The sequence below is a fragment of the Oryctolagus cuniculus genome, chromosome 1 (assembly GCF_964237555.1).
Source record: "Oryctolagus cuniculus chromosome 1, mOryCun1.1, whole genome shotgun sequence".
NCBI lineage: Eukaryota > Metazoa > Chordata > Mammalia > Lagomorpha > Leporidae > Oryctolagus > Oryctolagus cuniculus.
The window spans coordinates 189,798,715-189,811,941 of NC_091432.1; the positions used below are offsets into that span (position 1 = coordinate 189,798,715).

The window sequence follows — 13,227 nt, forward strand, 5'->3', positions numbered from 1 at the left end:
CAGTAGTATTGAGAAATGGTTTAGAACACAACACGGGCTTTGAAATCATTGACGCGAATTTGAGAATTAACTCTGCCTTTCATATGTTATGTTACACAATGAAAATTATTTATACTCTCTAAGTCTTGCTTTCCTGAATTTAAAAAAAGAGAAATAAAATATTGATCTCCCCATTGATCCTTAGCACAATAGCTAAACATATTGATAATTATTATAATTATTTTTGAATGATATATAAGGATAGGTGAGTGATGCATGGTTAAGTTGCTGCTTGGGATGCCTGCATCCCATTCCAGAGGGCTTGGATTTCCGTCCTGGCTCTGCTTCTAATTCCAGCTTTCTGCTATTGCACACCCTGGTAGGCAGCAGATGGTATTTCAAATACTTGTGTCTCTTGTGTCAACAAGAGAGACCCAGACTGAGCTCCTGGCTCCCAGTTTTGGCCCAGGCCTGCTCCAGATGTTACTGGCATTTGGGAAGTGAATCAATGGAGAGAAGATCTATCTCTCTCTCTCCTTCAAAAAAAAATGTAAACAAATTTTAATAAGGCTATAAGTAGTGAATTGAGTCAGAAAAGTGAGTATATACAAAGAAAAGGAAATATGAATAAATTTTTATAGTAAATGGATATGTTACAGATACAAATTCCATTTTCCAGGAAGAAAATAAAATTATTATAATTTTGTTGTCTATAATCTTTCTATTGATTCAGAAATTACAGTTGTATAATCTTAACTATGACTCAACTACAAGCTCATTTACTTTGTTTTTGTTTTTTTTTTTTTCTTTTTTCTTTTTTGACAGGCAGGAGTGGACAGTGAGAGAGAGAGACAGAGAGAAAGGTCTTCCTTTGCCGCTGGTTCACCCTCCAATGGCTGCCGCGGCCGGCGCGCTGCAACCAGCGCACCGCGCCGATCCGATGGCAGGAGCCGGGTGCTTCTCCTGGTCTCCCATGGGGTGCAGGGCCCAAGCACTTGGGCCATCCTCCACTGCACTCACTTTACTTTGTTCAAGACTTATCAGGGGCTAGCACTGTGGCGAGGTGGGTAAAGCCACCACCTGCAGTGCCCTCATCCCATATGGGCACTGGTTCGAGTCCTGGCTGCTCCACTTCTGATCCAGCTGTCTGTTATGGTATTGGTATAAAAACAAATACATAAACAAATAGAACAGAATAGAGATCCTACAAGTAAAACCACGCATCTACAGAAACTGACCTTGACAAAGTGCTAAGGATGTGCATTAGAAAAAGAACAGTCTTCTCAAATTCTGCTGGGAAAATCAGGTATATATGTGCAGAAGAAGGAACTAAACCCTTATCTCCCACCATGTGCAACTATCAACTCAAAACCAATGTAAGACCCAACTGTAAATCTGAAACTTTAAAACTACTGGAAGATAACATAAGGAAAACATTTCAAGACATTGAAATGGGTAAGAATTTCATGGATAAGACTCCAAAAGCACAAGCTAGAAAAGCAAAAACAGACAAATGGGATTTCATCAACCTAAAGAGTTTCTGCACAATGAAGGAAATAATCAACAGAAATGAATAGACAACCTACAGAATGGGAGAAAATCTTTGTAAAATATACATCTGACAAAGGGTAATAACCAGAATACACAAGGAACTCAAACAACCCAAGAGTAAAAATAAAATAAAATAATCCAATTTAAAAATGGGCAGTAAATTACACAATTATTCTTAGGTGTTTAAATTTTAATTGAAAAGTGATCCCTGTTAGGAATTTGGAAAACATTATGCTGAGTGAAATAAGCCAATCCCAAAGGGACAAATACCACATGTTCTCCCTGATAGGTGACAACTAGCTGAACACCAAAAAGGAAACCTGTTAAAGTGAAATGAACACTATAAGAAATGGTGACTTGATCAGCCCTTGCCCTGACTGTTGATGAACAACTTAATACGTTATCCCTCTTAGTATTTTTGTTTGTTTGTTCTACTTAATACTATTGGTTGAATACTGTAATCAATACACAATTATTCTTAAGTGCTGAAACTTAACTGAAAAGTGATCCCTGTTAAATATAAGAGTGGGAATAAGAGAGGGAAGAGATTTGGGACATGCTCAGGCTGACTTACCTCAAACGGTAGAGTTAGAAACATACCAGGGGATTCCAATTTAATCCCATCAAGGTGGCAGGTACCAATGCCATCTCATTAGTCCCAGTAATCAATTTCTGTTCACAATTGATCATAATGATAGGACTAAGAACCAAAGAGATCATAACAAGAATAATGTCTGCAAACACTAGCTGATAGAATAAAAAAGGGAGAGAACAATCCAACATGGGAAGTGAGATACACAGCAGACCCATAGAATGGCAGATGTCCTAACAGCACTCTGGCCTCAGAATCAGCCCTTAATGCATGTGGATCTGGCTGAAAAGCCCATGAGAATATTATAGGCATGGAAAGCCAAGACACTCTGGCAAAAAAAAAAAAAAAAAAAAAAAAAAAAAAAAAAAAAAAAAAAACACCACCACCTAAATGGAAGATCTCCGGAGATCTCCGGATCTCCGCGAGTGAGATCCCAGTGGAAAAACAGGTCATCAAAGAAGGAGGTACCTTTCTCTGAAGGGAGGAGAGAACTTCCACTTTGACCATGGCCTTGTCTAAATAGGATCAGAGTCAGTGAACTCAGGGGGCTTCCATAGCCTTGGCAACTCATGACAAGAGCCTAGGGTGATCACTGATGCCATAAACAAGAGTGTCAATTTGTTACGTCAACAGCAGGAGTCACTGTGCACTTACTCCTCATGTAGGATCTTTGTCCTTAGTGTGCTGTACATTGAGATTTAATGCTATAACTAGTACTCAAACAGTATTTTTCACTTTATGTTTCTGTGTGGGAGCAAACTGTTGAAATCTTTACTTAATGTATGCTAAACTGATCTTCTGTATATAAAGAGGATCAAAAATGAATCTTGATGTGAATGGAAAGGGAGAGGGAGTGGGAAAGGGGAGGGTTGCGGGTGGGAGGGACGTTATGGGGGGGAAGCCATTGTAATCCATATTCTGTACTTTGGAAATTTATATTCATTAAATAAAAGTTAAAAAAAAAAAACCAGGAAGCTGACCCAGAAACAAAGCTTGAACCAGGCACTCTGATATGGGGTGTAGGCATCCCAAGTTGTGACTTAACTCCTCAATGAAATGCCCACTGTGATGTTGACAACTTTAAATAAAACTTGTTCTCAAAGAAAAAAAAATGGGCAGTAAATTTAAATAAACATTTCTCAAAAGAAGACATGTAAGGTTTAGAGTCATGGTGGAGTGGGTTAAGCCACTCCTATGATGCCAGCATCCTAAGAATGATGGTTTGACTCCCAGCTGCTCCATTTTCAGTGCAGCTGCCTGCTAATGCACCTCAGAAAGCAGTAGAAGATGGCCAGAGTACTTGTGCCCCTGCCACCCATGTGGCCTGGAGTTTCCACTTCTTAGCTATTGCAGCCATTTACAAAGTGAACCAGCAGACAGGAGATTCTCTCTCTCTCTCTTTCTCTCTCTCTCTCTCTCTCTGTATCTCTATCTCTATCTCCCTTTCTGTAACTCTGCTTTTTAAATAGATAAAATATAAATCTTTTTTAAAAAAAGAAGACATACAAATGGCCAAAAGTACATGAAAAAATGTTCAACATCACTGTTCATCAGGGAAATGCAAATCAAAACTACAGTAGCTATGACCCCCACTCCAATTACATTGACTAGTATCAAAAAGAGGAAAAGGCAAGAAGTATTGGCAAATATGTGGAAAAAGGAAATATCTGTTTACTCTTGATGAGAATGTAAATTATAGCCATTGTAGAAAACGGTTTGAAGTTTACTCAAAAAAAAACCTGAAAATGGAATGAACATATGATCCAGTAATCCCACTACTTAATGTATATCCAAGGGAAGTAAAATTAGTCTTTCAAAGAGATATCTGCACTTCCAAGTTTACTGCAGAACTATTCACAATAGACAAGAAATAGAAACAACTTAAGTACCCAACAACTTGTGAATGATGAAAGAAAATGTAGTACATACCTATAGTGGAATACTAGTAAGCCATTTTAAAGGATGAAATACTAATACTGCCATTTGCAACAACATGGATGGAACTGGAAGTCATATGTCACGTGAAACAAGCCAAGCACAGAAAGAGAATTACTGCATAATCTCACTCATATATAGCATCTAGACAAGTTGATCTGGGGCCAGCACGGTAGCATAGCAGGTAAAGCCTGCAGTACTGGCATCCCATATAGGTGCCCATTCAAGTCCTGGCTGCTCCACTATCTATCTAGCTCTCTGTTATGGCCTGGGAAAGCAATGGAAGATTGCCCAAGTTCTTGGGTCCCTATGTGGGAGACCTAGAAGAAGCTCTTGGCTCCTGGCTTGGAACAGCTCAGTCCACCGTTGAGGCCAACTGGGGAGTGAACCAGTGGATGGAAGACCTCTCTCTCTCTGCCTCTCCTCTCTGTGTGTAACTCTGACTTTCAATAAATAAATAAATCTTAAGGAAAAAAAAGTTGATTTCTCACAGTTAAGAATAAAATGGTGGTTACCAGAAGCTGGAAACAGGAGAGGAGGGAAGGTTGGGGAAAAGTTGTAATAGGTGGTAAGTCATAGTTATATAGGAGCAAGAAGTTTGGTACTATTCTATTGCACAGCAACTTGTCTTTTGATAATGATGATATACTCTATATATCTCTATAGAAAACTAGAGAAAAGGATTTTGAATGTTTTTACTATAAAGAAATGATAAATATTTGAAGAGATAGATATTCTTACCTTGATCGGACATTGTACAGTATATACATGTATAGAAACATTGTACTATACCCCATAAATGTATACAATTTTTACGTGTCAGTTAAAAATAAAGTTAAAAAAAGGCAACCTGGTCTCATGCATTCTCCCAATACTTATGTGAATCCAAGTGACTAAAAATTCCTGAAAAAAAATCAACCTCTGATAAAAGCCAATATAAAAAGTAATGTAGAAGATTAGTGTTAACCTGGGGAAGAGTATGAGAATATAATCAAGTGGTAATTGGTTAAGATGAAAAAGACACATTTGATAGAAATGGATGTCCAGCAATATAAAGGACTGTTACAGGATAATAACGCAATGTGTTCTGAGTAGTGCAGAACATGTAACCTGTCCCGGTATGTCTCCTTATAGGGTGTTCACTGGGATTGCCTTGAAATCACTGCTGCCTTGTGTGTGCCCACTACGGAGCCCAGGATGAAGGGGCAGAGGCCATCCATGCCATGACTTCTCTTTCAGTAAAAAACCCTTTTATGGCAGACATTACACTTCCTCTAGCAAGCTTGTTCCCTGCATACTTGTTTATTAAAACAGTACATTTATCCACAGCTTTGCTCTCTCCCCACTTACCCAGCAGCACTCAGATATCTGGCCAAAGCTGCTCACACAAAGAACAAAGGGTTCATATTTACTATTTATTGTTGGGAGGTCTGGTAAGATACAATAATCAGTATGTGTATTCTCTGATCAAGTTCTGCATCAAAAGAGAAAGAAGAAAAATTAGGAAGCTAATGTGGCTTATGTGTGAGAGCTACATAAACTCATTAGTTTCCTCTTTCCTCTGGACCAGTCAACCTGAGGCTAAGTGTGAAGCTGCAGGCTAGGAATGCTTAACTCAAGTTTCTGTCTCACTGAACCCAGGTTTCTTCCTGTCTCATAGAGAAGAGGAGTAAGAAGGAGCCCAGATATCATCTTGCTCCAGTGAATACAATTTTTAAGAGATAAGATCCAATGAAAACATTATGCTGAGTGAAATAAGCCAATCCCAAAGGGACAAATAACATATGTTCTCCCTGCACCAAAAAGGAAACGTGTTAAAGTGAAATGAACACTATGAGAAATGGTGACTTGATCAGCCCTTGCCCTGACTGTTGATGAACAACTTAATACGTTATCCCTCTTAGTATTTTTTTTGTTTGTTCTACTTAATACTATTGGTTGAATTCTCTAATTAATACACAGTTATTCTTAAGTGTTGAAACTTAACTGAAAAGTGATCCCTGTTAAATATAAGAGTGGGAATAAGAGAGGGAAGAGATGTACAATTTGGGACATGCTCAAGCTGACTTGCCCCAAATGGTAGAGTTAGAAACATGCCAGGGGATTCCAATTCAATCCCATCAAGGTGGCATGTACCAATGCCATCTCACTAGTCCAGGTAATCAATTTCTGTTCACAATTGATCATAATGATAGGACTAAGAGTCAAAGGGATCACATAAACAAAACTAGTGTCTGAAAATACTAACCGGTAGAATCAAAAAGGGAGAGAACGATCCAGCATGGGAAGCGAGATACACAGCAGACTCATAGAATGGCAGATATCCTAAACAGCACTCTGGCCTCAGAATCAGCCCTTAAGGCATGCGGATCCGGCTGAAAAACCCATGAGAGTATTTCAGGCATGGAAAGCCAAGACACTCTGGTAAAAAAAAAAAAAAAAAAAAAACCAACAACAACAACAACTAAATGAAAGATCTCCATGAGTGAGATCCCAGTGGAAAGACCAGGTCATCAAAGGAGGTACCTTTCTCTGAAGGGAGGAGAGAATGTCCACTTTAACTACAACCTTGTCTAAATATGATCAGAGTCGGTGAACTCAAAAGGCTTCCATAGCCTTGGCAACTCAGGACAAGAGCCTAGGGTGATTACTGATGCCATAAACAAGAGTATCAATTTGTTAAGTCAACAACAGGAGTCACTGTGCACTTACTCCTCATGTAGGATCTCTGTCCTTAATGTGCTGTACATTGTGATTTAATGCCATAACTCCTACTCAAACAGTATTTTTCACTTTGTGTTTCTGTGTGGGTGCAAACTGTTGAAATCTTTACTTAATATATGCTAAACTGATCTTCTGTATATAAAGAGAATTGAAAATGAATCTTGATGTGAATGGAAAGGGAGAAGGAGCAGGAAATGGCAGGGTTGCGGGTGGGAGGGACGTTATGGGGGGAAGACATTGTAATCCATAAGCTGTACTTTGGAAATTTATATTTATTAAATAAAAGTTAAAAAAAAAAAAGAGAGAGAGAGATAAGCTCCAATCAAGAAAAAAGTGGAGCAACAACCCAAGACCCAAAAAGGAGAAGAGGACATAAGAGTAAAGTGCATGAGGGAAATTGCCCCTGAGGAAATCCAGAAACCTGGAAATGAGGTATTCCCCTCTAAGAGTTACTTACAGGTCTTTAACCTCTTGAGCTATCTGGGACAGTTCCACTATCGTTCCTTACCTTCCTCTGTGAAATCTGATTCTCTTAAATGTCCAAAAACACCTTTTTGCAGGTTTTCCTCCTAACACTCTGATCTGTATATTATTTTAGCTGCTTCATGAGGTGTCCATGGGGCTACTGCCCCCTTTTCCCAATTCTGCAGTGTTCCTTGGAAATCCTATCCATTCCTTTAACTTTGACTGTCACTTGTGTATTGTAGATCCACATAACTGGATATGTATCTGCCTACTAGACAATTCACTTCAGTGATGTCTGTATATATAGCAAATGTAAAATGTCAACAGAAATTTGTCTTCTTTTCCCAAAAGCAAGCTTTCTCTTCTATAACCACTTCCTCTCTGCATGCCATTAGCAGTCACACAATCATCTAACCCAGAAATCAAGAAACATCCTGAGTGCTCTCCATCTCTCACCTTGCCCTCCCCGCCGCACGACTAGCTCCAGTGAATTTCATTTCTTAAACATCTTGCAGATCACTCTCCTCATTTCCATGACTACCTTTGTCTTGGGTTAATCCCTCAGCATCCACTCAACTCCAATTTACAATAACAGTTTTTCTACCACTATACCCAATTGCAACCCCCTTTAATGAACATCTTTTATTTGGAGTTGTGACAGGATTCTGCTTTTTAGTTTTAGTTTCATTTTCCTTACTAAATCAATTATCTCTGCTTCTGTTAATAGGACCCCAGTTTTGTTGAATGAATGTAATGTAGCAGTGTGAATTTTCCCTTTTATATTTTTTTAATTGATGATCTATGTGTGAAATATTTGATATTTTTCCCAATTAACTGGAGTATTTGATATATCAAAAGTCTCTGTTGCCTAATAATGGTGGTGAAGAGAGACATTAGTGAATGTGTTGAAGATAAGGAAATTGGAGTACAATAAAAGATTTCATTATAAAAATTAAATCCATAAAACCAGATGATCAATGATACTTTGCTTTCTGCTTCCTGGCCACTAGTAATTCTTTAATATCCTCAGGGCTCAATTGCGTAGCTCTATGGATTTAACATTGCTTCTGTAACAATATCTAAGTTAGTGAAACACACTCCATAAGCTTATGCTATACAAATTTGTGCTTTCATCTCTGTAACTCCTCTGAAAGACCTTTCTATCAAAGTAATAGTTACCTTAGATGTGTTCAAACCCACCTAAACATAAAGCATTCACTTTAGTCTGTCACACACTCTCCGTACACCTTATATAGTAGAAGGAAGTCCTTTGGTTTGAAAGCTTTGCCAGCGTTTGAGAAAGTAAATCACTTTCAAGTTCAGGGTGAATGTTTTCAAAAGGATTTTACAAAGGGTTTTAATAACAACACAGTCTCTCTTCGCCCACCCTCAACTCAGATCTGATTTTGAGCTCTTTAAACTCCTTACCAAACTTAGATTCTCAGATTGTTAGAACTGGAACAGATTTTAGATTCCATCTCAAGCCCACCTACTCATTTTGCATACAAGTAGACAGAGACCCGGAGAGAGGAAAGCCTTCGTTCCAAGTCTTGATGGGTTTGACATGGCTAAGATCTATTTCCCTAATGATCTCAGGGTTTTGAACAGCGAGGATCTCAGCAACCCTCACTCAGTCACACTCTCACCTATTTCCCAGGCCTCTGAACCAAACTCCAGTTTCACTCATAAAAGGTCAACGTTTACCTTTTTTCCCTAAACCTGAAGAGCCCTCTTCCAACCTCTCTCAGAGAGAGGCAATAAGTATGAGAAGAGGAATTTCTGCTGAGCCTGAGCAATAATGAGCTGTTATGCCCCTGCTTAGACATTCTGATCCTGGCAGAAAAGAATGTCACCAAAGTCTCTGGCTCAGAAAAGCAGAGAGAAGCTCTGCAGGTTCAATGTAAGTTTAGAGCAGGGGGTGGGAAGGTGAGCTGTGGCAGAATTTTTTTTCCCCAATGGCAAAAATAAAATACCATTTTGCAATTTTGCTATGGGAGTATATTTACACTTTGCTAAACTCAGGATAGGGAAAACAAAATACAAAGACAGTGTAATTTCCTCCAGATACCTAGCTCCCATAGGAGATACTATATTTCATAACCCATTTGAAGCCCAGATCTGAAATTTTCCACTCTCTAGAGTCCTCATACTCAGCTTGTACCCTAAGGTAGAAGGACTATGCATGAGATAACTGAGATTCCAGTAACCTATTTCCAATAAACAGGAAATACAAGTGTTCTTTTATTTTTTTTTTTTCATTTTTGGTCACAAAGAAGCAAGGGTCAGATTCCAGTTCAAATTGGTGTTGTGGCACAACATGTGAAGCCACCATCTGCGATGCCAGCATCCCATGTGGATACCCGATCAAGTCCCAGCTGCTCCATTTCAGATCCAGAGCCCTGCTAATGTGCCTGGGAAAACAGTTGAAGATTCCCCATGTGCTTTGGTCCCTGCACTCACGTGGGAGACCAGGAAGAATCTCCTGGCTCCCAGCTTTGGTCTAACCCAGCCTCAGCCATTGCAGCCATTTGGGGAGTAAACCAGCAGATGGAAGATTCTCTCTCTCTCTGGGTGTGTGTGTGTGTGTCCCCTTCTCTGTAACTCTGCCTTTGCAAAGAAATAATGTGAATCTTTAAAAAATTTTAATTATTTCTTCTAGAAAAAAAAGAACAGAGGGCAGAACAATGAACAGGCAAATTGGATGGGTTGTGAGGGAGGCAGATCAAGCCCACATCCCTATTAGTGGGCCCGCATCCCTTAAAACTATGGACATAGTTTTAAAGTAGCCATAGGATTGCATGAAGGAAGGAGCTCCAAGACAGGCAGGAACTTTACAAGCAGCATAGGGGCACAATGGAGGGACGGAGTGGTTCTTCACACACACACACACACACACACACACACACACACACACACGATGATGAAGAACAGGGATTGAGATAGTCTTCTGGTTCCTAACACCTAAAATCAACGAAACTTTTGGATTAATATCAACAGTTTCCTTGCTTGTAAAATTTAAACTATTTTGAATGGTTGAGTATTTGGCCTAGCAGATAAGATGCACTTGGGAGGCTTACATCTCATATTGCCTCGCCTAGGATTCAGTCCTGGCTCTGCTGACAATTACAGACTAGAACCCAGGGTGCCGGCACCGCAGGGAGGATTAGCCTAGTGAGCTGCAGCGCCAGCCTGATGTCCTACTTTTCAAATCAATAAACTTTTAAAAACTTATGTCTAAAAAATTTCTTAGAATTAGATCTACAGTATTATATCTTTAAATAGTATGTCCCTGAAAGCAATATCCACATCACTGAAAGTATGCAAGCAGGGACTGAAGAGACAGTTGGTTAAGATTTTGTTAAAAGAGGTTCAAGCATCTAGTAAAGGGTTGGGAAATATCTTAGTTGTCTTTTAAGGTTGTAATTCCTTATCCACAGTTAATTCAAGAAATGCTTTGAAAAAATAGTGTTGGGGATTAGAACTTGGGTTATAAGGATCCCCCAGGTCAAGAACACACAATTCCTATCTCATCAGTAAATTCAATCCCTTCCCGATATCTCAGTTTTGTCTCATCTGTGGAAAAGCCTACCCCAAAGGCCTTGTCCCCGTGCTCAGATACTCACAGACCCCAGTGGTAAATATACACTAAATGCAGTCACAGCATTATTTGGAAACTGGATTGCAAATGGGAATAAAGGAAGTTTACAAACCTTCATTATGTGGATTTCAAGGTGATACTAGTTCTACAATCAAAACATCAAAGTAATAATTCCTTGCTTTAGGTAATGTTTACCTTTCAGTCTATTCAGTTTGGAAGTTAAACAAAAACAAGAATTAAATATTCTGAAAAGAAATGATAAATGTCTAGAGTGATGGATGTTTCAATTATCATGATCTGATCATTGAATAGCGTATTCAAATATCACACTGTACCTGACAAATATGTATAACTGCTATATGTCAATTCAAAATAAAAATATGTTAACAAAAGGAATTAAGTGTTCTGGTTACCTTCTTCATATACATAATCACTTAAGCAATGCAAGTTAGACTGGTGTCTGGCTGCATAAAAATTGACTGTTGAAGATGTTCTTTGTGCAGAGGAACATTCTAAAAGCAAATGGGCTAAAAAGCTTGTAAAAAGTCATTATTCTCCTTATGAGAATTAAGCACAACTGTAGTTAAGACAAACAACTGTTGTCACTGAACTCTGCAGCAGCCAATGGAGAACACCCATTTGTATATGTGAATTGACTAGTTAACACTATTGCAAAGTGTCATCGATCCACAATGCTGTGAACGATAGCTAGGTTCACTGCTGTTTCCTTTCCCATCACAAACCAAAGGCTTTCTTGTCATTGGACTTACAGTATAAACTCTATGTTATTTAAAAGGTGCCCCTTCCACTGCACAGTTTCTTCTTTCAGAGACCAAACAGGCTGACAAAGGGGACTATATAAAATTTAAAAGTTTCTGGAATGCAAAGCAAACTCTAAGACAATAAAAATGTAACCCATAGAATGGGAGAAAATATTAGAAAATATCTAAAAATAAAATATCCAATAAAGGATTAATATCCAAGACATATTAGGAGCACATATAACTCAATAACAAAATAAACAACCCCTTGGAGCCAGCACTGTGGCACAGTGGGTAATACTGCTGCCTGCAGTGCCAGAATCCCACACGGGCACTGGTTTGAGTCCTGGCTGTTCCACCTCCGATCCAGCTCCCTGCCAATATGCCTGAGAAAGCAGCAGAAGATGGTCCAAGTCCTTGGGCACCTGTACCCATGTGGGAGACCCAGAAGCTCTAGCTACTGTGGCTATTTGAGCAGTGAACCAGTGGATGGCATTGTTTATTTAAGATCACTTTAATCACTATGAATTTTCCTGTTAGAACTGCTGCATTTTCATTTCTATTTCTTTCAGGTATTTTTTATTCCTTCTCTGATTTACTCTGACTTATTGGTTGCTCAGGAGAGTGTTGTTTATGTTCACATATTTCTGAATTTTCTGGTTTTCCAGTTATCATTGATTACTAGTTTCATACCAATGTTGTTGAAAGAGATAGCTGATCTAATTTCAACCTTAAATTTGTTAAGACTTTTTTTGAGGGCCTGACATATGGCTTCTAGAGAATGGTCTGTGTGCTTGAAAAGACTGTATTCTATTGCTATTGGGTAGAATGTTTTGTAAAATTCTGTTAGCTCTATTTGGTATAAAGTGGAGTTCGCACCCAATGTTTCTTCATTGATTTTCTGTCTGGATGATATACCCATTGTTCAAAATGGGTATTGAAGTTCCCTATGACATTTTTAGTCTATTTTGTCTGATATAAGTATAGCTACCTCTGGCTCTCTTTTGGTTTTCATTTCCATAGAATATCTTTTTCCATCCTTTTATCTCAGTCTATTATTCCCTTAGAGAAAGTGAAACTCTTATGCATAGCATATACTTGGAATTGTTTTTTTTATTACATGGTCCTTTGGAGAATTTAAGTCATTTACCTTTAAAATAATTATTGAAGGGTAAAGACTATTACCATATTTACTGTTTCATTTTTTAGTTCCTTTGTTCATTTCTTCCTCCCCTACTGCTTTCCTTTGTGATTTCCAGATACTTTGTAATTTGATTCCTTTATCTTTTGTGTACCTACAGTTGACTTTTGCTCTGTAATTAATGTATTACATAAAACATTTTAGCTATAAAAGTATATTTTAAGCTAACAATTTCTCTTTTTTAAGATTTAATTTATTTATTTGAGAGGTGAAGTTACAGAGAGAGGGAAAGACAGAGAGAAAGGTCTTCCATCTCCTGGTTCCTTGCCCAAATGGTTACAATGACCAGAGCTGGGCCAATCCAAAGACAGGAACCAGGAGCTTCTTCTAGGTCTCCCACTTAGGTGCAGGAGCCCAAGCACTTGGACCATCTCTACTGAGTTTGCAGGACATCAGTAGAGAGCTGGATTGGAAGAGGAGC

At 38.7% G+C, this 13,227-nt stretch overlaps 1 long non-coding RNA gene across 6 annotated transcripts in view; it reads right to left on the minus strand.

The window, feature by feature from the left end:
* Positions 1 to 13,227, minus strand: part of LOC103346061 (uncharacterized) — a 288,952-nt gene that overhangs the window by 111,333 nt on the left and 164,392 nt on the right. The gene's annotated exons all lie outside the window — the stretch shown is intronic.